Source organism: Ceratotherium simum, chromosome Y (genome assembly GCF_057802395.1).
Source record: "Ceratotherium simum simum isolate JZ-2026a chromosome Y, ASM5780239v1, whole genome shotgun sequence".
NCBI classification, from domain to species: Eukaryota; Metazoa; Chordata; class Mammalia; order Perissodactyla; family Rhinocerotidae; genus Ceratotherium; species Ceratotherium simum.
Window position 1 is genome coordinate 8,185,394 of NC_141941.1, and position 25,923 is coordinate 8,211,316.

The 25,923-nt window shown below is 38.0% G+C and overlaps 2 pseudogenes; one reads left to right on the top strand and one right to left on the bottom strand.

Moving 5' to 3' along the window:
* Window positions 1-11,001, top strand: part of LOC147911636 (DENN domain-containing protein 10-like) — a 119,822-nt pseudogene extending 108,821 nt beyond the window's left edge.
* Window positions 11,002-23,371: 12,370 nt separating this feature from the next.
* Window positions 23,372-25,923, bottom strand: part of LOC147911637 (motile sperm domain-containing protein 2-like) — a 35,359-nt pseudogene continuing 32,807 nt past the window's right edge.

Genomic DNA, 25,923 nt, shown 5'->3' on the forward strand with positions numbered 1-25,923 from the left:
AAATGTACAAATCAATTAATTGAAAACAGAAAATTTGTAGAGAAAATCAATTAAACCAAAGGATGATTCTTTGTGAAAATCAATAAAATATAAAAAATTTGGAATTAGTTAAAAAAATTAGAGAGAGAAGATACAAATTGTTAATACCAACAATGAAAGAGGGGTCTTCACTACTGATTCCATGGACAATAAAATGATAATAAAGGAACATTAAGAACAACTTTAGACCACAAATTCATAATCTAGATGAAATGGACTGATTCCTTGAAAAATACTATCTGCCATAGAAGGAAAGATATATATTCTGAACATATGTATGTATGTGTATGTAAAATAAGTTGAATCAATAATTAATAAGCTTCTAAAACATAATACTAAAGGCACAGACCAGTGCACTAGTAAATACTGCCAAACATTTAAGAATGAATTTATACCAATCATCTACAGTCTTCCAAAAAATAGAAGCAGAACTCTTATAATAAAAACAGACAGACATTACAAAAATAGAAATCTACAGACAAGTACCTCACATGAACATTTGCAAATATGGTCAACAACATATTAGCATGCGGCCGGCGCTGTGGCTTAGCGGTTAAGTGTGCGCGCTCCGCTGCTGGCGGCCCAAGTTCAGATCCCCAGCGTGCACCGACGCACTGCTTCTCCGGCCATGCTGAGGCTGCGTCCCACATACAGCAACTAGAAGGATGTGCAGCTATGACATACAGCTATCTACTGGGGCTTTGGGGGAAATAAATAAATAAATAAAAATTAAAAAAAAAAACACGTTAGCAAATTGTCTCCAATAATGTATAAAGAGAATTATGTATTATGACCAAGTGGGATTTTTCCAGGTATGAGAGACTGGTTAACTATTTGAAAATCAGTTAATGTAATCCATCAGATTCAAATGGCTAAAGAATAAAAATCATATGATCATATCAATAGGTGCAGAAAAAGCATTTGACAAGATCCAACACTCAGTCATGACAAAAACTCTCAGCTAATTTGGCATAGAAGGGAAGGTCCTCAATTTGATAAAGAACATCTATGAAAAGAATTTACAGCTAACATCATACTTAACGATAAGAAAATAGATGCTTTCTATCTAAGACTGTGAACAAGACAAGGGTGTCTACTCTCATCATTCCTATTCAACATTACACTAGAAGTCCTTGCTAATGCAATAAAGAAAAAAGAAATAAAAGTATACAGATTGGGAAGAAAGAAATAAAACAGTTGTTGTTTGCAGATGACATGATTGTCTATGTAGAAAATTTCAAAAATTCAACAAAAAGAACTGTGGAGTGATTACAATAAGTTTGCAGTATACATGGTAATATGTAAAACTCAATTGGTTTCAAATATAACAGCAATGAGCAATTGGAATTCAAAATCAAAAAAACCCAACACCGTTTGCATTAACATCACACACACAAAAAGAAAAGAAGTAGTTAGGGTAAATCTAACAAAATATGTATAAGATATACATGAGGAAAACTACAAAACTCTGATGAAAGAAAGAAAGAAGATGTAAATAAGTAGAGAGATATTTCCTGTACATGGATAGAAAGATCCAATGTTGCCAAGATGTCAGTTGTTCCCAAAATAATCTATATAGTCAATGCAAATTCATTCAGACTCCCATCAAGGTATTTCGTGGATATTGAAAAACTGATTCTAAAATATATATGCTAAGCCACAAGACCCAGAATAGGCAACAAGATTGAAAGAAAAGAACAAAGACAGAGGACTAGCACTATCTGACTTCAAGTCTTGCTTTAAACTACAGTAATCAACATAATGTGGTTAAAAAATAGATCAATGTAATAGACTAGGAAGTAAGAAATAGACTCACACAAATATGGTCATAACTGATCTTTGACAAAAGAGCAAAAAGGAGATTCAACATAGTCAGGATAGTCTTTTCAACAAATGGTGCTGGAACAAGTGGACACCTACATGCAAAAAAATAAATGAATCTAAACCAGGCCCTTCAGAAAAATTAATTCAAAATGGAACATAGACCTAAATGTAAACTGCAAAAATTATAATACTCCTAGAACCTAGAAAGGAACATAGGAGAAAATCTAGGTCACCTTAGGTTTGGTAATGACTTTTTAGATACAATACCAAAAGTATGATTGGTTAAAGGAAAACTGATGTTAAATTTAAGTTAAAAACTTCTACTGTGAAAAATACTTCAAAGAATGAAATGGCAAGTCACAGACTGAGGGGAAACATTTCAAAAGAGATCTGATAATTAACTGGTATTCAAAATATACAAAGACCTCTTAAAATTCAACAAAAAGAAAACAAACAATCCAATTTTTCAAATGGGCAAAAGACACCTCACCAAAGAAGATATATTAAAATTTACAGCTAACATCATACTTAACGATAAGAAAATAGATGCTTTCTACCTAAGAGAGTGAATTAGAACGAATAACCATTAGAAAAGCTGCACAATACCATACATCATTAGGTAATTGCAAATTAAAATGAGATACCACCACACTTACTAGAGAGGCTAAAATCCATAATACTGAGGACACCGAATCTTATTGAGGATTTGGAAGAAAAAGAACTCTCATTCAGTACTGATGGGAATGCGTAACGTTACAGCCACTTTAGAAGTCAATTGGCAGTTTCTTAAACTCATTCTTAACCTATGGTCCATTAAGTGCATTCAATATTTACCCAGGTAAGTTGAAAATTATGTGCACACAAATGCCTGCACATGAAAGTTTATAGCGACTTTATTCATAATAACCAAAGCTTGAAAGTAACCAAGGTGTCCTTCAATAGGTAATGGATAAGCAAGCAGTGGTACATCAATATCATGAGATATTATTCAGTGATAAGAAGAAATGAGCTATAAAGTCGTTAAAACACATGGTAGAACCTTAAATACATATTACTAAGTGAAAAAACTTAGTTGAAAAGTTCTGAAAAGACTACATACTGCAGTATTCCCACTATATGACATTCTGGAAAAGGTAAAACTATGAAGACAGTAAAAAGATCAGCAGGGTTGGAGGTGAGGGAGGGAGGGGTGAATAGGTGGAGCACAGGGAATTTTTAGGGCTGTGAAAAAATTCATTGTGATACTATAATGATGGATACATGTCATTATACATTTGTCAAAATCCATAGAATACACAACTCAAAGAGTGAACCCTAATATAACAAGGGGCATTAGTTAATAATAATGTATCTCTATTTGAGCAGGAATTATAACAAATTTACAACACTAAGGCAAAATATTAATTATAGGGGAAACTAGAGTGTCAGGGGATATATAGGAACTCTGTAATTTCTGCTTATTTTTCTGGAAATCTAAAACTTCTCTAAAACGATGATATAAATTTTTCAAAATATATATGAGAAAGTACTTATCAACTTCAGGGTGGAGGGGAGGGATATTGTGGTTATCTGTAACACTTTATAAAAAAGATGTGTCAAAAAAGTAAGACCTTTTTACCTGTTTAATCTTGACATAGGTACATAGCTATATGATTTTCTATAATTAACTGTATCTTTGAAAATATTTTATATATCCAAGCAAGATAAAACCAGTATATTTGTAAGCGAACATAAGTGATGCTATCTTGTTACACTAAATAAACTTTTCCTGGTTGAAACCTTTCTAGCATGTGATCATTGTAAATTGCTGCATGCTTTCATGATTTTCTGGCTCTGATCCTGTGCACATACCCTTGCTGAGGTACTCTGATAGCTTTTTGAGACATTAGTCACCTGTCTTCCAATTTTGCCAGCTAATCTAATTGAATTAAAACTGCCTTTATATATCCCTAACTTGTTATGACTAATTGGCTCAGATTGATTAATTAATAGGCAGAGAGAGCCTATTGCATGGTATCATGTTCTTATAAATCATAAAAATAGTTTTACTACGTATTACCTTCTTATATTTTTCTTTACATCTGTAGCAGAGAAGAATAGCCAAATCTATTTTAAACACATTTAGCATGCATAAAATTTCTGTTGCATACAATGTTATTCAGGACTATTTTAAACCTGCTTCATAGCTTCTGAGATATAAAACAGAGATGTAAATGGTTAGCCTTGAACTTGAGGATGAGCATCTGACAATAAATGTTTCCTGTGACACTATGCTACTTGCTTGCTATATCGCCTCTTAACAAGCTAAAATGAGGCCACAAAATTATCATGTTTCCATTATCTCTCTTGAGACTCTCCTTGCTGTAACTTATCTGGCTGCTGGTTTTCCCAGCCCTTTCCACTCCTCTGACGCACTGCCTAGTGGTGCTAATGTGAGAGAAAGAAAGAAGCCATGTGAAGCCAGCAGAAATACGAGTTCTTCTGAACTCATTTGTGTACACAAAAGTTAGAAATTTTTATTGAATGAGCTCATTGCATTTCTATTTTTAATTTTTTGACATTCAACTGCCTTCTCTGCACACATATTAGCAATTTGAAACTGCATTGAATGTTTTGCTGTTTCTCAGAAGGGAATGCTGACAGTTTTTTTGAGAATCTTTTGAATTTGAAAATGAATATGAGTAAATGACTGAACCATTAAGTGAGAAAGCGTCTTGAATACTGTATTTCATTATACAGTAAGAGGTATTTGCTTTAGGGAAATAAAAGTATGTGTCTTTAGATATGATTGTGCATTGAATATATTTTCTTATTCTCTATAACTTCATGCTGTCATTTAGGACATTGATCTTGGAGAGACAGCCCCTGCCAGAGCTAGCTAAACTCTACAGATAGCAAATGTCTCCCTTGTGAGTTCACCTTTGATGTACGAACCAACCAATCAAAGCCTATACCCCCAAACATCAAAATTACATATCAAGTTAACATTCCCCCTACCCTAAAATACCCCAGGGCCAGATACCAAACAATTAGGGAGAGCTCCTACAACCCTGAGCCCACTGAAATTATTCAAACTATCCAGTCCTAAACTTAGCATGCCCAGTCTGCCTTGCCCCTTCCTTCCTGCTAGAACCCTAATAAAGGCTCTGAGCCACACTCCTCTGCTTCTCCTCTTCTACCTCCCGACCAACCCTAGTCCTTTCCCTACGTGACCCTTCATAGAATGGCATGCCTCTCTCTTTCTCTTCTTACATCTGTGAGTATAAACTTCTTCCTTCATGACAATCATTTCCGTTCCTGCTGTTTTACCATACCTGATTTTAAAAAATCCTGTCTACAAATTTTAACACAGATTGAGAAAAGTAATTACAACCCAGTTTTCTAAATGAAAAGTTGCAACCCACAGATTTGCAATCCACTAACCTAGCACTGATGAGAAATAGGGAAAAAAATTTTGAATAAAGCAAAGGCAATAATATGGGCTCTGCCTCAAAGCTCATTTAAATCTAACTGGAGAAGAAAGAAACAGACGTGTAACAGAACAGACAGAAAACTCTGAGGGCATTTGCATGTTTATCTGTCTGAATCTCAAACTTTTTAATAAGCCAACAGCCACTGTTATTAGGGCTTAGATCCAGAGCACTGACATGTCACAAATTTAGGCCCCTGATGTCCGATGTCTGCTTTATATAAAAAATCCAGAAGAATTTTGAAGAATTTACTAGTCACTTAAAATAAAAAAAGGAAACTAAACAAAATGCTTAGAAAAAGGGACAAAGATTAGTCTAACAGCTTTCACTACTCAATCACCATTATTCTAGGGTTCCTAGGCAGTGTATGTAGAACAGAAAAGTAAACAATATGTATGAATATCAGAAAAGGTTATGATTTCCAGTTTACAATATCATCCAACAACAAGAAAAATAAAAAACAATTCAATAATCTGAAACCCTATTAGAACATTAGAGTTCAGTAGGTAAGCCGGATGTGAAAATAATAAAAATCAGCCATAATCGATTATAAAATGTAATAATGAAGAACAATAAAAAAGAATTTAAAGATTTCAAGGAATTTATTCATCACAATATTAGATGATTTGAAATATTATAAAGGATTAAGTAAACATAATAAAGTAAATTCTTTAGTATAGATATATTCTCTGGGGTCTGACCAGAGACTGTCACATATTGAGATATATGGTATAAATATTCCAATTCACAACTGATTTGGCCTGACTTATGGCCTATCAAACATACATTGTACATCTGCTTTAACCATGAAAGTAAAGAGTGCACTCTCTTAATGTAAATGAGCATAAGTGAGGCCATCTTGTTACACTAAATGGTCCCAGGCCCTCCTCTGTGTGACTACTTGCTGCACTGCACATACTCTAAAATAATTCACATGCTCTCCTGATTTGTGTCCTCTGCTTATGTATGAGCTCCCCTATAGCTTGATAAATTAAAAACATTGTTCTATGAGTTTCTTTCCAGGAACGGGCTGACCACAGGTGGGCAACACACCTGCAAGGTATCCAACATAGCTGACAGAAGAATGGAACAACGTGATGTCTGCAGCCCATCATGCCTGGAGACCAATATACCTGGACCCCCTCTGTACTGCCCATTTTTCCTATATAACTACTTCAAGATTCTGTAATTCTTGAAGATTTTTTTTTTGAGACAGTCTCCCATCTTCTGATTTTCCAGCTAATCTAATCTAATTAAACTTCCTTTCTCAGTCCCTAACTTTTGTGATTAATTGGCTCAGAATGCAGCAAGCAGAGTGAACCCATTGCTTGCTAACAAATTCTGGCACCCCAGATGAGACCATAGCCTCTGCCTGTGGCTGCTTGACTTGGAATAAGGTGTTTTGGGATTTTCCCTGCAGCTACCAGGTGACTTTTTCTTTTTTCCACCAGGGAATTCTCCTTCTGGTTTCCTTGCTTGCCAACTGCCTCTAACACTTCAGTGATTGGGAAAAAAAGGATTGGATCATAGCTGATGAGCTTGTGTGTGCAGTTAGGTGAGTCCTTCAGTGTGTACCTCCAGGGTATGATATTCATTTTTCCCGGTCCAGGGCCCTTGGTCATGCCAAGGTCCATCTGGTTTAGGCACCATTGTTTATGGATAAAGAAAAGTATAGACTGCCTAGTATATTATCTGGAAGGCTAGTCTGTGGTTTTTCTGTGGTGCACATGCCTGTATGCTCTGTTCTCCTGAGTGTGTGTGTCATTCCACTAGTGTGTGTGCCAGCTTTTATCTGTGTCAGAATCTCACAGCATAATTCCAGTGCTTCTTACATCCTCTGTGGGCACATTAAGTTTGCCGTTTTTTCTGTCAGGCATCAACCCAGAATTGAACACCTCACTGCAGGCATTTCTGTTTGTGTGTTAACCCTTGGGAGAAAGCCATGAGAGCACAGCCCAACAATCATCTCCCCATCTCTCTCTTTCTTGTCTGTCATTTACTTTGCTGTCACTGTGTGGAAGTTAGGTTTGGGCTTAAAGTAAGTTGGAATTTGACTGCTTGCAAAATAGAAGATTTAAAAATTTTCTGCCAGGGACCTGGCCTCCTACACTGGTATTAGGAAATTAGATCTTTACCCTGCCTTATACATTACTGCTTGCTTCTTTGGCTTGTTTAGCAGTGGTGTGAAAACTCTATGCTCTGGTGGAGTGGGATTTGGGTATGTGTTGTAGTTATCAGGACACTGGGTCAAGCTCTGCACCCATCTCCAGGTCCATTAATTGTCAAACACAAGGTTTATTACCATAGGCACCACACTGTCCATTCCAAAAGGCCCACTAGGGTGCATGCTTGCAAATTTGGCTAGTTTTGGTTATGAGCCCATGACAAAAAAAAAAAAAAAAAAAGGATAATCTTTTACTGTTAATGTAGCCTGGTGCCAGTATATGCTGGGATCAGGAGAAAAGTGGTCACCAAATGGGGCACTCAATTATGATACCATCTTGCAGCTAGAATTTTTCTGCAATAAGGAAGAAAAGGAAGTAAAATCCCCCAGGTTCAAGCATTTATGCTGTTATATCTAGATCAGAGAAGGGGGACCAAGGGACCAAGGAATCCCTTGGCTCCTCCTCCTCCTCTGCTTTTTCCCAGGCCCATTGCTTGCCCAAGAGAAAATGCCTGGTGGATAGCCAGGTCTGAGAAAAGGACTCTCTCCTTCTTGAACCCACAAGGGACACAACTCAGCCAAGGGGCGCTTCTCAGAGCAGGGCAATTTCCATGTGACAGTATCCCATAGGCATAAGTGGACAAGGGCAAGCAGCTGGCTTCTTTTGGATGCACTCTCCTTTCTCTAGCTCAAGTCTTTTTTTTTTTTTATATAATTTTATTTGTTTATTTTTTCCCCCAAAGCCCCAGTAGATAATTGTACGGTCATAACTGCACATCCTTCTAGTTGCTGTATGTGGGACGCAGCCTCAGCATGGCCAGAGAAGCGGTGCGTTGGTGCACGCCCAGGATCCGAACCCGGGCCCCCAGCAGCGGAGCGCACTCAACCACTAAGCTGTGGGGTGGCCCCTCGAATCTTTTTAATTGGAAAAGTTTTATGTGCCTGAATGCCCTGTTCTCCTCCCAGGACGAAACCTTCTATGCAAACTGAATGCTCAAGTGACTTTTGCTCCAGGCCAGCTAGAGGTGCAAGTGCCACTGGAACAATCATCCTTACAGTTCCAGATGGCCCTGCTAGATGTTTAAACACCACTGCCAGACCTGCTGCCACTGGAGATTCTCAAGAAGGTAAGACCAGATGTGTAGGCAGATGGGACGTCTGGGAAAGCAAAGAGTATCCAGCCAATACATATTCCCTTGAAAACCCAAAACATAAAGCCTAGCCTGAAACCCTGTCTGCTGAAACAGGAGGTTCAAAAGGGCACTCAGCCAGTGCTGCAGAAATTCCTGGTAACAGGTGTAATCAGCCCTGGCCAGTCGCCATATAATACTCCTATTCTACTGGCCAAGAAACCTAATTTAGAGGAATATCAGTTTGTTCATGACCTTTGTGCCATAAATGAGGTGGTTCAGGACCTGCACCCTGTGGTGCCCAGCACTTACACTTTACTAACCAACATTCTGGGTGAATACAGCTGTCTTTCAGTTTTGGACTTAAAAGATGCATTCTTCTGCATACCACTCATAGAAGAATCACAACAACTCTTTGCATTTGAATGGCATGACCCACACACTCAGACCACTCAACTATATCTTTGGACAGTGCTCCCCTAAGGCTTCAGAAACTTCCCTACGCTATTTGGGGAGGCCCTAGCTAAATACTTGAGCCACTTACAATTACAAGAGGGATTGCTATATGTAATGAGTTGCTAATAGTGAGCCTAACTTATGAACAGTGCCTGGCCAACGCAATAAAAACCTTAAATCATTTGGCTAAATGTGGGTCTCAGAAAAGAAAGCACAGATCTGCAAACAAAAGGTTATAAATTTAGGATTTACCTTATCAAAAGGCCAGTGGGAACTGCTGCTAGATGGAAAAAAAGCTATAGCATGCCTGAGCCCTCCCACTACCTGGCGGCAGCTATGAGAATTCTTGGGCACGACTGGTTTCTGTCAGATCTGGATTCCTAACCATGCTCTCATAGTAAAACCCCTCTATGAGACTCTAAAAGCGCTAGAGTGGGAGCCACCAGAATGCACAAAGGAGTGTCAGATAGCCTTTGATACCATTAAGACAAAGCTAAATTCAGCCCCAGCTTTGGAACTTCCTCACTTGGACAAGCCCTTCAGCCTATGCACATGAAAGGCAGGGAATAAGCTTGGGGGTTTTAACTCAAAAACTGGGCATGACACCCTGGAAGAGAGTAAATATATACACAGATTCCTGTTATGCCTTTGCTGTAGTTCATACTCATGGGGTAATCTGAGAGGAAAGGGGGCTCAACAGCAGGGAAAAAGGAAATCAAACATGCCCTGAAAATCTAAAACTGCTTGGTGCTATTAATGAGTCTGCTCAAGTAGCTATCATGCATTGCCCTGGCTACCAGAGGGATAATACCCTTTTCCCCAAGGAAACAGACAGGCTGACCAAGCAGCCAAAAGGGCTGCTAAGATAGACACCCCTGCTGTGATGGAATCCCTACTATCATAGATAGAACTTACTGCCTACAAGCTGATATATTCTGAAAAGGATAAGGAATGGGGTAAAGAATGGCGCTATGACATTGAACACCCAGGATGCTGGAAAGAGGGTGCCTATGGGGTGATTCTAATACCTGAAGCCTTCTTATATCCTTCTGAGACAAGTATATGAAAACACCCATTATGGAAGAGACACTACCCTCTAGGTTCAGAAGTACATCATAGGGCCCCACCTACAAAAGAGTATACAACAGATGACTAAAAATTGCATAACCTGTGCAAAGAACAACACCAAGACTGCTTCTCATCCCTCACATCTGGGCATCCAACATAAAGAAACTTGACCTACTAAAGACTGACAAGCAGACTTTACGCAAATACCTCAGGCAATTGGGAATTTCAGGATTTTGTTAGTGTTTGTGGACACCTTCACCAGGTGGTTAAAAGCTTTTCGCACTTGGGAAAGCACTGAAAGTCACTCAGATGTTTCTAAAAGAAATCATCCCTAGGTTTGGTCTGCTTAATACCTTGCAGAGTGATAACAGACCAGCTTTTGTCTCCCAAAGAACCTAACAAGCGTCCGAAAGCTTAGACATCCGTTGGATACTACACTCAGCTTGGAGACTTCAATCAGCTGGAAAGATGGAAAAAATGAATTATACCTTAAAAAAGACCATTGCCAAAATCTATCAGAAAACACAACTATCTTGCCCTGTTATGGGTCAGAGTAGCTCCCCCAAGTGGACTTAAATTGAATCCTTTCAAAAGTCTACCTGAGAGACCCTTTCAGGCATCTTCCCCTGAGACTGAATCTCTGGACATTTAAAAAAAGTTATGATTGCTAATTATGTTAAATCATTAAGCTCTGTATTAACTTCTATCCATGAATTTGCTTCTCATAGGTATGCATATGCATCTGACATCCCTCCACACACCTTCCAACCTGGTGATCATGTTTCCTGAAAACCTGGAAACACCAGGGACCCATAAACCAGTAGTCACCCAAATGGACAGGCCCCTTTAAGATTCTTCTAACCACTCACTCATCCATAAAACTAGCAGGCATGAAATGCTGGATAACATCACTTCTGTATCAGGGCAGCCCAAAAATCACAGGAAAGTATCCCACCTGTGAATCAAGGGAAACTGGGTGGTGGAACCCCTTGGAGAGCTAAAATAAGTCTTTAAAAGGAAACTTTGATCTCTTCCATGTAACCTTTCTTTTCACAGTTACAGCTCCCCTTAAGGGAGTGAAAAAAGTAACTCTCTTCCATGCTATGGTTCCCTTACGATGTCCTGATTCAGCAGGAAGTAGCTAGAGAAAGTATGATGCCCTGTCTCCCCCTTGACCATAAGATTATGGATTACTTCTGACAGGGGCAGAAATTGTAAGTGAGCATAACTGAGGCCACCTTGTTATGCTAAATGGCCCCAGTCACTCCCTTGTGTGACCATTCGCTGCTTTGCATGTACTCTAAAAAATTCATGTGCTCTTCTGATTTATGGCCTCAATTTACATATGTACTCCCCAATAGTTTGATAAATTAAAACTTTGTTCTATGAGTTTCTTTCCAGGAACAGGCAGGAAACACACCTACAAGGTATCCATCACAGCTGACAGAAGAAAAAAACAATAAGAGATCCTGGAGTCCATCACGTACATTACAAAACCCACCTCCTTACTGCCCAATTTCCCTATATGTCTGCCTCAAGATCCTGTAATCCTGGAAGATGGGTTTTTTGAGACATTAGCCACCCATCTTCTGATTTGCCGGCTAATCTAATCTAATCATACTTCCTTTCTTGATCCCTAACTTGAGATTCTAGATCCCTAACTTGTGATTAATTGGCTCAGATTGCAGTGAGCAGAGTGATCCCATTTCTAGACAAAAATGTGTAGCATTTGTTGATTTCCATCATAGGAATGTTTCTACTATGGCCAATTTCAATCAATCAATGTAATGTCACTGTATGTGGAGTTGGAAATGATCCACACAATTGGCTCTTGGGCCAACTTTAGCACACTCTTGGTGTGCTTTTTTTTTTGGTGTCACTTTTTTCTCTTTTTTCATTTCCTGCTTCACTTAGATTCTGTTTTGGGGGGAAACTGAGCTAAAACAAGTAGCTTATAATTATGATTTCCTTGTTTTATCTTGACAAGAGATTCTCACATACTGAGGTATATGGGGTAACTTTTCAGGTTCAAAACTAATTCAGCTTGAACTAAAAAGCCTAACTTATGGCCTATCAAACATACCTTGTACACCTGCTTAACCATTAAAGAATGCACTCTCTTAATGATGCTGGCCCTGATATCTGTTCCCATAGGTTGAACCCAGCATATATGGGATTAAAACCAAAAAGCACTCATTTTCCCTTCCCTGCTTCTCTAAGGTCTGCCCACGTGTAGATATTAGTTGTTTTAGCCTTTGTATCCCGGAATTCCACAAGGCAAATGGAGGTAATAAATTGTTACACTCTGAAGTTCTGGCTAATTACCAGTTCTTGAGGTTTGTTATAAGGAAACTGATATCTAAAAGTTATCAAGAAGCTGAAGCTCCCAACTCCTGTTCCTGGCACTGAATCCACCATTCATTGTGAAGACAGAAAAATGGAAGACAGCTGCAGCTTCCCTTATCTTGGCCAAAAGTAGGCTGGGGGGAGGACACTGGAGTGCAAAGCCACAGCTCTCCCTCCCCTATCTAAAACCTTGTAAACTTTGTAATTGTTAATTGGTGGCAGTTGCTGTCCACTCCCCTGGGCCCAATTTCTGGTGACTGGGAAGATTGATGGAGCCCTAAATGTCCTGCTGTAGATAGAGATAATAGCTGGCCTGGTGCCAGGAGGTCTAGGTTCCCCACAATATTCTAACCATAGTCTTGAAGAGTACATTCTTTCTCACAGACTTTCCTTTAAAAACCCCAACTCCTAATGTCTCAAGAGGACTGTGGATTTTGGAGCATGAGCCCACCACAGCCTCATTTTGCTGGCAAAATTAAACCATTTTTCTTTTCCTTGATCCCTGGTCATTGTGTTCATGGATTTAGCTACAGTGACAGGGTCCCAGGTTTTTCTGGCTACATTAAGATAAGAATGCATACTTCCTCTCCTACACCTTATTGGTAATGCCCTATTGGTAACGCCCAGGTTAGTCCCTTTCCTGACATCACGGTCAAGTTGACTTGCTAATTTGCAACTGAATATCTCTTTGAAATTCTGATGCATCCTGGTTGTGTTTAATGTATGTTCTTTGTACTAAAAAGGTATAAGAATGTACTGAAAACCATGCTTCTCTGGAACACTTTCTAAGGCCTTCCAGGGTTATAATTTTCACTCTGACTCGAGTAAACTCACTTTATTTCTTTTATCTGTAGAATGGTTATTGGTTATTTTGCATCAGCAATCTGTTGTAACCCCAAATCTTTTCTCTTCATTGTGAAAAATTTCAAGTTAAAACACTTGGCTCAGAAGCATACATAATATCCTTCTTAGGATAAAGGCCAAATAATGTGGTTTTGTTATCAACCTTGTTAAAACTTAGTTGATAATGAGAGACTGTGAGCCAATAGGGATAAAATACATTGCTGAAAAGACAATTCACATAACGTGCTAATTTTTAACTCAGAGTCAGTTTTCCTGCTATTTTCAACATTACTTCATTAGTTTATTAATGTTAATTTTCCCTTTTATTTCATGAGAGAAAAATTTAATGAAGTCTTCATGGTGTTCTCATTTTGTTTTGCTTTTGTTTTTCTTCATATGTAGGGAAGCAAAGGATCCAAACAGGATTAAATGAATTTCGAGTACCTATGATATTGAGTAAAAGTACAACATTTAACTATGTTATGTGGAGTGAATGCTGTTGGTGTCCCACCCAGATCTCCTTTACCGGCAGGTACACCCAATCCCCAGCTGCTATATGAGTGTTGGCTGCTTATCTCTCAAAGCTGCTTTCTTCTCCTAGGCCTTGTTTTCCAAAGAATGGCCATCTTTCTAGGGAAGTTATTTCAACCCCACTAGGGGTAGTCAGAGGCAGTGAATGACTCAGTAGGTATAAATGGTCAGCCCTCTTGCCTCAATTTAGAAACAATTCTGTGGTGTAGTCCATGCTTCAGTGTTTCTGCTGCGGTTAATCTTCAGCCAAGATTGTATTCTTGCTTGGCTTTCTCCCCTAATCCATCTTGCTTCCCTTACTTCTCTTCTCTGGAGAGCACCCTCAATAAATGATATACACAAGAATCCCTGTCTTATGTTCTGACTCTAGGAAACCTACTTTAAGACATTTTGTATTTAAGATTTCTTTTCTTTAAGATTTCGGTGCATATCACAACATACTCTCTTTATCAGAGCCTATCTATGATGGAGAAAGACAAAGACAAGTTTATAACACGTCTGGGTTAAAGTTCATCTCAGGAAGCACTATTCTTAGTCTTTAAACAGTAGAATCAAATAAAAGTGAAATCATTTATGTGTTGGGTGTTCCAGTCTTTCAAGGACATACAAGTATATTTATCTTGAATTCAAAAGAGGCTTATATAATGATGGCAGCATGTGTGTTTTGTACATAGAGAGGTTGAATTATTTACTCAAAAATCTCTGCTTTAACTGGAGTGAAATATACCATTGTTATGAGAAAGATATCTTTACTTCAAGAGAGAAAATAAAATTCTAGGGCCAAGCTTATTATACAAATGAAAAAGACCTGATTTGGAATAAAAAAGACAAGATTTTCCTACTGGCTTCGCCTGTCTTTAAGACTCAGCCCTCTCTGGGTCTCTTTGCTGACCATCAAGAGCCACCAGCCTTTGACCCTGTTTCCTGAGAGTACTCCAGCACTGAAACTGGACTGACACCTGGACCAAACTTGGCCCATTTGGTTAGGGATTGGAGTTGCTGCCTGTTTTTAGCAGCACCTTGCCTTGATGGTCTTTGCTGCCTACACCTGCAGTCACTCCGTGGGAACCGGCTTCAATCTAGGTCACCTAGAATTCTTTTACTTGCTGATTTGTAAGAGTAATGAGCATTTTGACTGCCTATATACCTGGGCTAGATTCTGTTTATTTAATACTTAGAAGAACCTGATAGTGAAGGCACTATTTTCATTCCCATTTAATGGATGGGGAAATTGAAGCACAGAGAGATTAAGTAAATTGTTGAAAGTCAAGTCATCTATCTAACTTAATGTGGGTGATCAGAGACTTAACACTCTTTAATATCTCCTTAGTATTTGCCCTTATCTGTGTTTAAAAACTAGCGGGAAGGTGAAGGCAATAGGAGAATGCTTTGCTGGTCTGTTGTTTGCCCTCAGATCCATTCTTTGGCCTCTTCCCACTCTGCCCTGTATGGAAATGGACAGACTTGGCCAATAGGAGGCACTGATGGGAGACTGAAGGACTGGAGGGAGAAGACAGGACGTTTCTCTCTTCCCTCCCTGCCTATTTCTTTGGCAACAATCCTGTCTCAGACCACAGTTATGGGTTCTTCCTGGCAGCCCTAGTGAACCTTCAGCTTCTACCAGGTGAGCCCAGCCCATGAGCCCTTGTAAGTCATCTCCTTCCTCTGTGCTTCCAGCCTATGCGTGGTTTCCTGCCACTGGTAATCCATGGGTTGCCCTACCATTATATATTTGGCTTCTCTGCCCTTCTAACACTGTACAACCAATTTCCTGCATTAAAATTTCTCTGTTGAAAGACTCAAGTGGCTTGCACTTCTTGTTTAGGCTCTGACCAATATAAATGCATATCACACATCATAATCTATAGCAATGTTGTTCAATACCATGGTCACTAGTCTGAATATGTCTAAAATATACACTGGATTCTGAATATCTGGAAAGAAAAAAGTAATGTACAGAATCTCACTATAATTTTAAATTAATTTTTGTATTAATAATATTCTGGATATATTGAGTAAATAAAATGTATTATTAAAATTACTCTTGGGGCCACCTGGTTGCGCAGTGGTTAAGTGCATGCACTCAACTGCGGTGGCTTGGGGTTCGCAGGTTCAGATCCCGGGTTCGCACTGACACACTGCTTGTTAAGCCATACTGTGGTGGCGTCCTATATAAAGTAGAGGAGGATGGGCACAGATGTTAGCCCAGGGCCAGTCTTCCTCAAGAAAAAAATGGAGGATTGGCATCAGATGTTAGCTCAGGACTAGTTCTCCTGACCAAAAAAAAAAAAAAAAAAAGTTACTCTTACCATTCTCTTTTTACTCTTTTTAATATGGCTACTAGAAAATTTAAAATTACCTATGTGACTTGAATTTGTGGCTCACATTATATTTCTATTGGACAGACATCTATAGAGTCATGTATCACATGTAGCCTATGCATACAATCTTGTGTTTGGGTGTTCCCAGGCCTTATAAATTGAGAAAATAAATTCAACTGGAAGGGTATGACATGGACAATATGAGAAAGTATGGCCTACTCAGAAATTAGAGTTGGCTGGAAGGAGAAGTGAAGAGAATGTGTGAATCAGGACGAAAAGGGCAAATACTTCCCTTGTCAGCAGTAACATAATGGCTAAGTAGAGACCTGAGTTAGAACTACTAGCAGATAAGGCTGATGAAAGGAGAATTGAGAGGCCAGCAGTCTGAGATCAAAATTTATAACTTGTCCAAAATTGAGCTCAGCTTCATTGTTTTCCTGCTGCAAGTTTTCCTGTTCCTTACTCCTCTGGTTACTGGTATCTCCACCTCCTGGGTGCCCAGGTACAAAATCTAGGCCATGGTACATAGCTCCTTCTTGTCTTCCTTCCCCCTCAAATATCTGCTCAGCCTGCAAGTCAAGAGAGGGTGTCTTCTTGCCCAAAGTTGCTCCTCTCCGCCCTCTTTGTATCACCACTACTATGCCCATACCCAGGGCCTCATCACCTCACACATATTCACTGCAGCAGCTTCTTACCTGGTCTCCCTGTCTTCTGCTTTTTCTTACTCCAGCCCAGCCTTCACACCACTGCCAGAGCACAACTCATGCAACTGAATTCCGATTATACCTCTTCAAGCACAGAAGCCCTCAGCAGCTCCCCATTGCCCCCAAATTAACATTCAACCTCCCTTCTTCACTACTAAAGGTTAGGGCAACAAACCGGCCCAAATTCTTTCAGACCTCAGGATACCAGCTCCATCTGACTGTCTACTTAACGTTTGAAAATGTGAACTTTTTTGCTCATAAACCATTATTTCCCTTTTTCAGTCTGAGAGAGATGTCTTTCTGTCCTTTATTCCTCTCTTTTTTGACTGCTAAAATCCAATCTTGCATTAAAGATAGCCTCAGAACTGCCAGCCATATCCACGCAGCTTGCATTTCTCTCTCATATCATTTTATCTACTCATTCTCTGTTTGCATAGCACTTTGTCTGTATATTGTGGCCTGTTTGGGTTCCTAATTTTAAATGGTTTATATAAAAATATGTATCTCCACCACAATCTGTAAATTCCTTAAAAGCAGGATGTATCTCAGCAATTCATGAGTCACCTCAGACGGGCACAGTCCCTGATGTGCTAAGTAATTGAATTAAATTCTAACAAATACCTTTGAAATAGCCTAACTTGATGTAGATAATTTTGGGGTTAAGTGTTAAGAACCAAAAGAACAACAAGAACTATGACTCTCTAAAATCATCTGAATATTTACGAGAATTTTGGGGATCTGAAGTAAGAGCAAACACATTTAATTCCTTTTAAATGCGTCTTAAGTATAAAATGGAAGGTATGCAAGTGTCCATGACAAAAGAGGATAGTTTCTATTTCCGTTAACAAAAAAAACTTTTTAGTATTAATTAAATAAATCTCTCATTTATCTAGAATCATTAAGTATCTAAAACTTCATACTGTTTGGAGTCATATAGCTCTCTAGATAGATAGATAGATAGGTAAATAGATAGATAAATAAATATATTTTTTGAGCCCTAGTGAGGATTTTTTGTACTATGAGGTAGTAAATGGTATGATTTCAATCAATCCTGTCAGATCCTTTAGCATTAAATTGTAAGGAATCCTTATTGAAGTCAGTCTTCAGAGTACTTTCCTTTCAGCACTTTCAGCTTGGAGCTTGGATTTTCTTTCAGAAAAGGAATTTGGAGGTAGTGCTGACCTAAAGGAAATGTCATTTGTGAAAGTCTTACATTAGCTCTTTCTTCTGGGGAGTGATTTATGCTTGGACTTCAGAGGTAAGTGTCTTTGTACGGAAGTGAACATTTATGTCAGTAAGTTATTGAGACTGAGAACGTCTTCCAGTGGTATTTATTTAACGAATCTCTGCAGAAGAAGGACACAATCAATGTAATAATGTAGTAGAGTTTAATAAAGAGACTACTAAGCCAACCTTATCTATAAAACAATAGGAGTCAATTTACAGGATATAATTACTTATTTAATTGTTTAGTTAATTTAATATGAGGGGTATAAGGAAGACTTTTTGAACAGGAATATACTGATAAAGTTGTAACTTCAGAGATTCATTTCTTCAGACAAAAGAAGGTACAATTTTTTCCCCAGTGTGATATTCTAGTATTTTAATACAAACATACTTTTGTGTAATTTCTTCCCAGATTCCAAGACCATATGTTGTACAAATTTTTTTAATACAAACATACTTTTGTGTAATTTCTTCCCAGATTCCAAGACCATATGTTGTACAAATTTTTATGTAGAAAAGCATAGATTTTAAAAAAATATTTGTAATCTCATCTATCAAAAAGAATTTCTAATAACATTTTGAATTATATCTTTTCAGTCTGTTATTTCCCTATGGAAATATATTAATAATACTGTAACTGTTGTTTTATTACTTGATTTTTGTTTGTTTTCCCACTTAAGGCAGTGGTTCTCAGACCAGCCCAAACATTAGAATCCCTGAGGAGTTCTAAACACATAAGTGTGGGGGGAAAGATTGTGGATGCGTAAGGAAGAGTCTTAGTTAGGACCAGTATTTCTCAACCTTGGCTGCATGTTAGAATCCCCTTGGGAGGTTTTACATATTGCCATGTTCATGCCACATCCAGACCAATTGTACCAAATATATGATTTTACAAACCCACTATTTTTTAGAGTTCCCAGGTGATTTCAGTGGGTGGCCAAGTTGGAGAACTTTGGCTCTGTAGGTTGTAGGCTACACATCAGATTTTCTCTTCCAGCCAAGGGTCTTGAGTGCCTATTCGGTTTTCTTACCTTTGCTTCTCCTTAAGTACTTTATTTTCATTCTCTTTTCCTCTCATATTGTTACTGAAGGTAAGGTCTCAGACCGTTCATTCATCATTTTAACCAATTACACAGACATGGCAATTCTGGCAGGTTGTAACAAACATCGGACTTGAGAGACTAGTTCAATTCTTGGCTCTGAAACTTATTAGCCATGTGACCTTGGGAAAAAATTACTTCTCAGGCCCTCAGTTTCCTTATCTATAAAAAACAAGTAAGATCTATGATGTATTCCCAGACTGTTCAGGACAAAAGAGCATGGAACAACGGTAGAATTCAAGGACGATTCAAATTCTCCCTGTAGAAAGACTTGAAGATATGCACATATCTTGCCCCTATGGGTCAAGGAGATGTTCCTCTATATTCTTGCCAGTTAAACCAATTGTCTCAAATACTTTTAACATGTGCAAGAGATTAGTTTTACTCTGCATGGCAGGGACATGTGTTGGGTTAGGGAAGGGAAGAGAATCTTTGGATGTTACAGTGAGATAGTTTTATGCAATGTAAGGACAAAATTATTATAAAGTGCAAGATCCTATGTAACTTTATTGGATTATTACAAAGTTAAGGGAAATGGCAATGGGTGTAACGTGTGTGTGTATTGTGTTTTGAAGGGGTGTTCATGTAAAGGTGGAAAGAGACATTGGCCAAGTCTTCCTCAGACTGGCAGAGATACTCCTTCACAAGATGCAAGACAACAGAGCATCACTGGCCTTCTAAGTGCATCCATTGACGTGGGCACCAAAATTAAGAGGTGCCGAGAAGGCAAGGATAGCTGTACAAAGCATGAAAATGTTTGGAGAACAGACATTTGTCTTGAATGAGGTGGGATATTCAGGAAGATCAACCCAAGTGTGAAAAGTTCTAGGAAGCTGGAAGGGCAGGTGGTGGAGGCAACATCAGCAAAACAAGGCCAGCCTCTCCAGGGCTGCTTGAAATGCATCATTTCCTCTCACTCGCACACTAACCTTGTGAAGTAGTACTATGATTATCAGACTCACTTAGGAACCAGGAAACTGAGACCAAAAGAGGTCAATTAAGATTCCCAAGTCACACAGGTAGCAAGCGGCGGAGAGGGCACTTGAACGCAGATAGTGTTACTTCACAGTCTTCACTCCTAACCACTACTGCGTCAGTTGGAACAAAGTGGGAGGATTTCCTTTCTGTCCTCTTGGGACAGGGAGGGGAGGGGAGCCCTATGCTTCTGGGAGCCCACGTTGTTCTGGAGTTGCTGGTGAAAATTCAGGGGAGACAAAGCTGAAGATCGACATAAGGTAACTAGTCATTTCCTGGCTGGAGAGTACCCTGCAGGAGCTCTTCTGTTTCCTAGAAAATTGTATCTTTTTGGAAAGGAGACCACACCCTCACAGTCCTGGGTAGGTGTGGTGCTTCTCGGTAGGTTACCCTTCTGTCTCTATAGTTCTATTTTGAACTTCTCTGACGGTTTTGAATCTCCACCTTTTTTTTCAGTTTAGAAAATGAAACTGTCCCATTTGTCTATTTTTATGTAGTAGTAGCTGCCATTTGGGAGATGTGTCTTCCAGTGTTGAAGGGACCACGCCAACAATCCCCATGACGCCTCTCCAATCTCATACTTTGTGCTGGTGACTCTTCAAAGGAACTGTCTTCCATGCACCTGGCAGCCAGGTAAGACTTCTTTTTAGCCTGCCTCCTGTTGGTTCCTGTCAAGCAGGAAGGGTGTGTGAGTACTAGGATTGGGAGAATATGGAGTGATTCTGACTCATGTGGGGCGGCTCTAGTGATATGTTCCATGACGGAGCCCCTAGTCATGATAGAGAGTTTGTTGCTAAGTCTGCGGAAAACAGCGAGTTCCCCTGAAGAGCTGCCAGATCCTGACCCGGGGTCAAGGAGAAATGGGACACCATAAGGACAGGTTCACCTGATAACATAATTGCATCTTTGGAAGCTTGAGGAGCTGCCCTTACAAAAATGCAAAGCAGGTCAAAAGAAATTAATGTGATCTTTAAAAGATCAGAGAGAGCCTGAACATTGATTTTCTTTAAGAAGTTTTATCAGAGACCAGAGGTTTTTCCCTGATGATCTTTATTTCATAAATGCAATTATTTTCTTAAAACATATTAAAACAGAAAAAAATTTCTTTTGACCACTTTATGCAAAGAAAATATCAATTGAGTAATAAAATACTGAAAATATATGAAAAGCACCAGGCATAGAGAAATTATAGTAGCAACAGTTCTAGGACTACATATTGCAATTGTGCAATAAAGTGCTATTAAAACCTGTCAAAATTAGTGGCAAGATATAAAAAACTGTTATAATATTATAAAATTTGAGGCTTATCTCAAATGGGATTATCAGCAATCACATTTTAGGCTACTTGCTGATCAATCTAATAATATTTCATTAAAATTTTTAGGGAAAAATCTATAATTTCTATTCCCTAGTAAAAATCAATGAAAATCTAAATGTCTGTCTTTGCTAATTTGGTCATAAATAGCTAATGCTATGATTAAAAATAAAATTCTTAATTATACAAAGGCAAAAGAGTACTAAAAATAATAATCATACAAATAAGACTCTTGTGATTGACTTTATAGTTTATTTTCAATAATTCTGCCTAGTTGCATTTTATAGGAACACAAATATTAAATTCAACACTAAAAGACTCATAAGATGTCCAGCAAGAATATTTTAGTGAGTCAATGTAATTTCCATATGAAACATTAAAGGAACATCTTTAGGACAATACATTTCCAACCTTGAATAATTATTTCATATATTTGCTGAGGAACAAAAATATATCCAACTGCTTTGGGATTAGATTATATTAAAGCCATGAATCTAACACAGAAGGGAAACCACTGTGCACACACACAGGGAGGTACTATGGACAGTACTTAGGGTGGACTCCAGTCACTTTCATTTATTAGTTAGCAAATGGTAACAAAAAAACCCAAATTAAGACAAGTGTCAAAGCAGTGTCCTTTTAAGTTTTTAATTTCTTAGCCAATTTTGAAGGAACTTTATTATATATTATATATTTCATAACTCCATTTTGGAATCATCAAATTCTCAAGATGAAAGTTGGTAACATTATACTTCAGAATAATAAAAAATCCCCAAGTACAGTTCAACAAAAACTCAAAATTTATTTTACAGGCACACCGTTTTTTTCTTTCATATAAAGTAGATTTACATGTGAACCAACATGGACTGAAACTGGTCATATTAATAAGAATAAAATCTAATCTCATTAGCTTCTACTCCTGCAAGGTGTATCTTTTAGGAGTTAGGAATATGCTTCCCAAAAAACTAATTAAAAAAAATTATCTACCTCCTTTCATCTAGAAATGAGGGTGAAGATGGTACAATTTATAGTCCACAGAGACACTCTTTTGTTCTAGAATGAGAGTGAGGATGGTGCAATGGAGGATCAGGCCTTTATAAAAAATTAAGCAAAATGGTCAGTGTCCAGCCATAGTGAGCAACATCAAACTGGATAAAAAGACTGGAAAGTGGGACTGCTTGAAGAGATTTTTCCTTGGACATTACTAACAGAATTAAAAGAAAATCCAATCAAACTTAGTTTTCCAAATTCTACCTAAATGAGAGTATTCATAAAACAACCTAAGATTAATAAAATGCAGGCTTTTAAGTAATATAGATACAAAACAAAGCCTAAAGTTGGTTTGGCATTAGTTTTACATTCAAAAAGAATATTGACTAACATCTGGAAGTAATTCAAAAAATTACAAAGCCATGATTACAGAAATTATTCTGTACATTTTCTTTGTCAGTATTTATGTTCTTCTACATATATAGTATAGAAAAACTAACAAGTTGGCTTAGCTATAATAAATCTGTCATAAAAAAGCAGATTACATATTTTGGCTGTAATAAAGCATTTTACTTAACTTTTTCAGTTCAGCTAATGTATATACATAACAGCTTTAAAATATTCAAACGAAAAGGGGAAGATAAATTAGGTTTAGACTATTAATTTACACAGTTGATATGCCTTTACTTACTATACTAACTAGTTTTCTTCTCATAATCAATTTTTTTAGCATTTCCTATAATAACAACTTATTTTCAAGACGTGTCTCTGTTCCCTTCTGACTAAGGATCACACATTTCCTTTTAGGAAGTACAGATGTGTGACACTTTTAGTAGCATGGTGAAGTTCTAGGTCTTACTTTCTGCAACTAATGAACGAAAGAGCCATGTTTTTTGAGCACCACTTCTTTAACTGTACAACAAATGAAAGCGATGACAAAAGCAAGTGAGAGTACTGTTAAGGAAAGCCACATCTTCTGGAACCAGATATAACACTGAACTTGGTCTTCAAGCTTCCTACTGGTTTCTAGTAAATGACTAAGCTAAAGAGGGAAAAAAAGGATGAAAGATTTGTATCAATAAAACAGTACATTAATCATGTGAATGACAAACAGGAATGTTGAAATCCAAACATTTACAGTATGGGGTTCATCTACTTTGAAAGGCTGATCTGGAAACGCCACAAAGCTTTAGATTTGTTTGGTGGATGTGGTACTGCTTACTCTTGCTTTGAAAAGGTCTAACCCTGTAGTTCAGAAAGGAGTAAAACAATCACTTTCTGAAGTACCATCAGCAACTCAGAGAGCCCAGCCCCCCTTTCTTTTTTGAAATTTAAATGCACTATCTGGTACTGTTTCCACAACATCAAACTCTTTGATATTTCCCAAAGCACCATTTGCTTTGCTATACTCTCCCGTCCAAAGTAAAATTGCCAAGGCTTTTAAAAACTTAGCAGATCTCCAAAAGTAACTCATCACTTACTATTTTTGATGTTTTCCATTCAAAAAGAGAGTGTTCCTGTGTGTCTATGCCAAAAGTTTTTCCTTATGACAATGGAAAAAATGGATTTCTAATGTTGATTAGCATTAACAACTTTGTTTTAGTCAGGAAGAAAGAAGGCTTATGTGTAGATATATATTTTCAGGGGTTTTATCTGACATATTAAAAGCAGTATGTATTAATGCAGGAGTGGTTGGTTTACTGCTTTGAACACTGTGACATCTTAACCTATAAAAACCCAAAAGAAACACCTTTTTAACATTTTAAATGAATTTTTAAAAACTAAAGGTAAAATATAAAATGAATTTAAAGAGACACACATAAGTATATGTAACAGGGAAAAAAGTAATCACTCCTTTCCCCAAGCAATTTTGTCCCACAGGGAACATCTATTATGCCTAAAGATCTTTTACTTGTTGCAACTGGGGTAAGGGTGGTGCTACTGGCATCTAGTGTGTAAAGAGCAAGTATGCTGCTAAATATACTACAATGCACAGGTAGCCTCCCGCAACAAAAACTATTGCCCAGCTCAAAATGTCCATAGTGCCAAGGTGGAGAAGTTATCATTTATAGGGTAGTCAAGGAAGGACCTTCTGATGACATTTCTATATTCACTCACTCTTCCTCAAATCGTCATTTCTAGTAGTTTTTAAACAATACTCAAGTCTTTCCTATTAAAAACCTAAAACAAAACAACTCATTTACTGCCACTAGTGGCAGCCACTGCTGTAAAACTCCAGTAAACAAAGCAAAAAAACCCCAAAAAACCAAAAAACAGTACAAAACCATTATTCTCATTGTTCTTTCTTTTCAAAGCATTTGTTAGTACGTGACACAGTTACATGCTCACACATATATGTATATACCTATACACTCACAGATTTTTCCCTCTCAAATAGGATAATGCTACACATATTTTTCTGACTAGGTTTTTTTGATATATATATTTTCATATGTATTTCATATGTATGTATGTAAATATATCACAGATGTCTTTCTGTGTCAGAAAAGGCAGACGTCTCATTTTTTTGAATGGCTGCAGAGTACCTGTTAGTGTGGATATACTCAAATGTATTTCACTATTGCTTTACTGGTCACCATTTAGGTTCCGATTCTCCCATTTTCCACTATTATAAACAATGCTGCAACAAATACATTCTAGTACACAAGGTGAGCATTTGTATGACGGGGACTGTAGGCACAGAAAGATCTGCGTTTGCAATTTTGACACATCCAGATTCTTGCACTGGCCTGCAAGCAAATGTCTGCTATTGGAGACCTCCTTGAGAAACTTCAGGTCTCATTCACCTGGGCACCTCAGAGCCTCACAGAATTCCTGTCCTACACTAGGCACTTAAATTTCTGCCAAAAGATGCTTAAATATGCCTACCTAACCAATGTAGCACATTTCTCTTTGTGATTCTTCCCACCACATTGGAGAGTCTGTGAGGAAAAAGCATACCTATGCTCAATCACTTTGCTCCTGGGAACTTCTTTCCAGAACTGGGGCAATTCTGCTGAACCTGTGCCAGATGACTGTTCTAAACAGAACCTTAACAAAGGGTCGGATATGTGGCTTAAGGCATTGTTCTAGAACACAACACTAAGGAAAAAGAAATGGAACTACCTTAAAAAAGGAAAAAGTTCTAAAAATGAGAACTTTCTCTTTTTGCAATTCAACTTCAATGGCAACCATTTTTTCTAATTAAATCTTAATGTTAGAAAGGGCTTTTGAGAGACTCATCTGTCTTCTTGTTTTACATAAGAGAAAACATTCCTGGTCTGCAATGTGTTGACTTGCTGATGTTCTCCTAATTTCTAGACTCTAGACTAGCCTTGCTGACTCATTGCCCATCCCCAGGTCTATCAACCCTGGCTGCCTCATGTCACGTCCTGTCCCTCCCTGCCCTCCACCACCCAA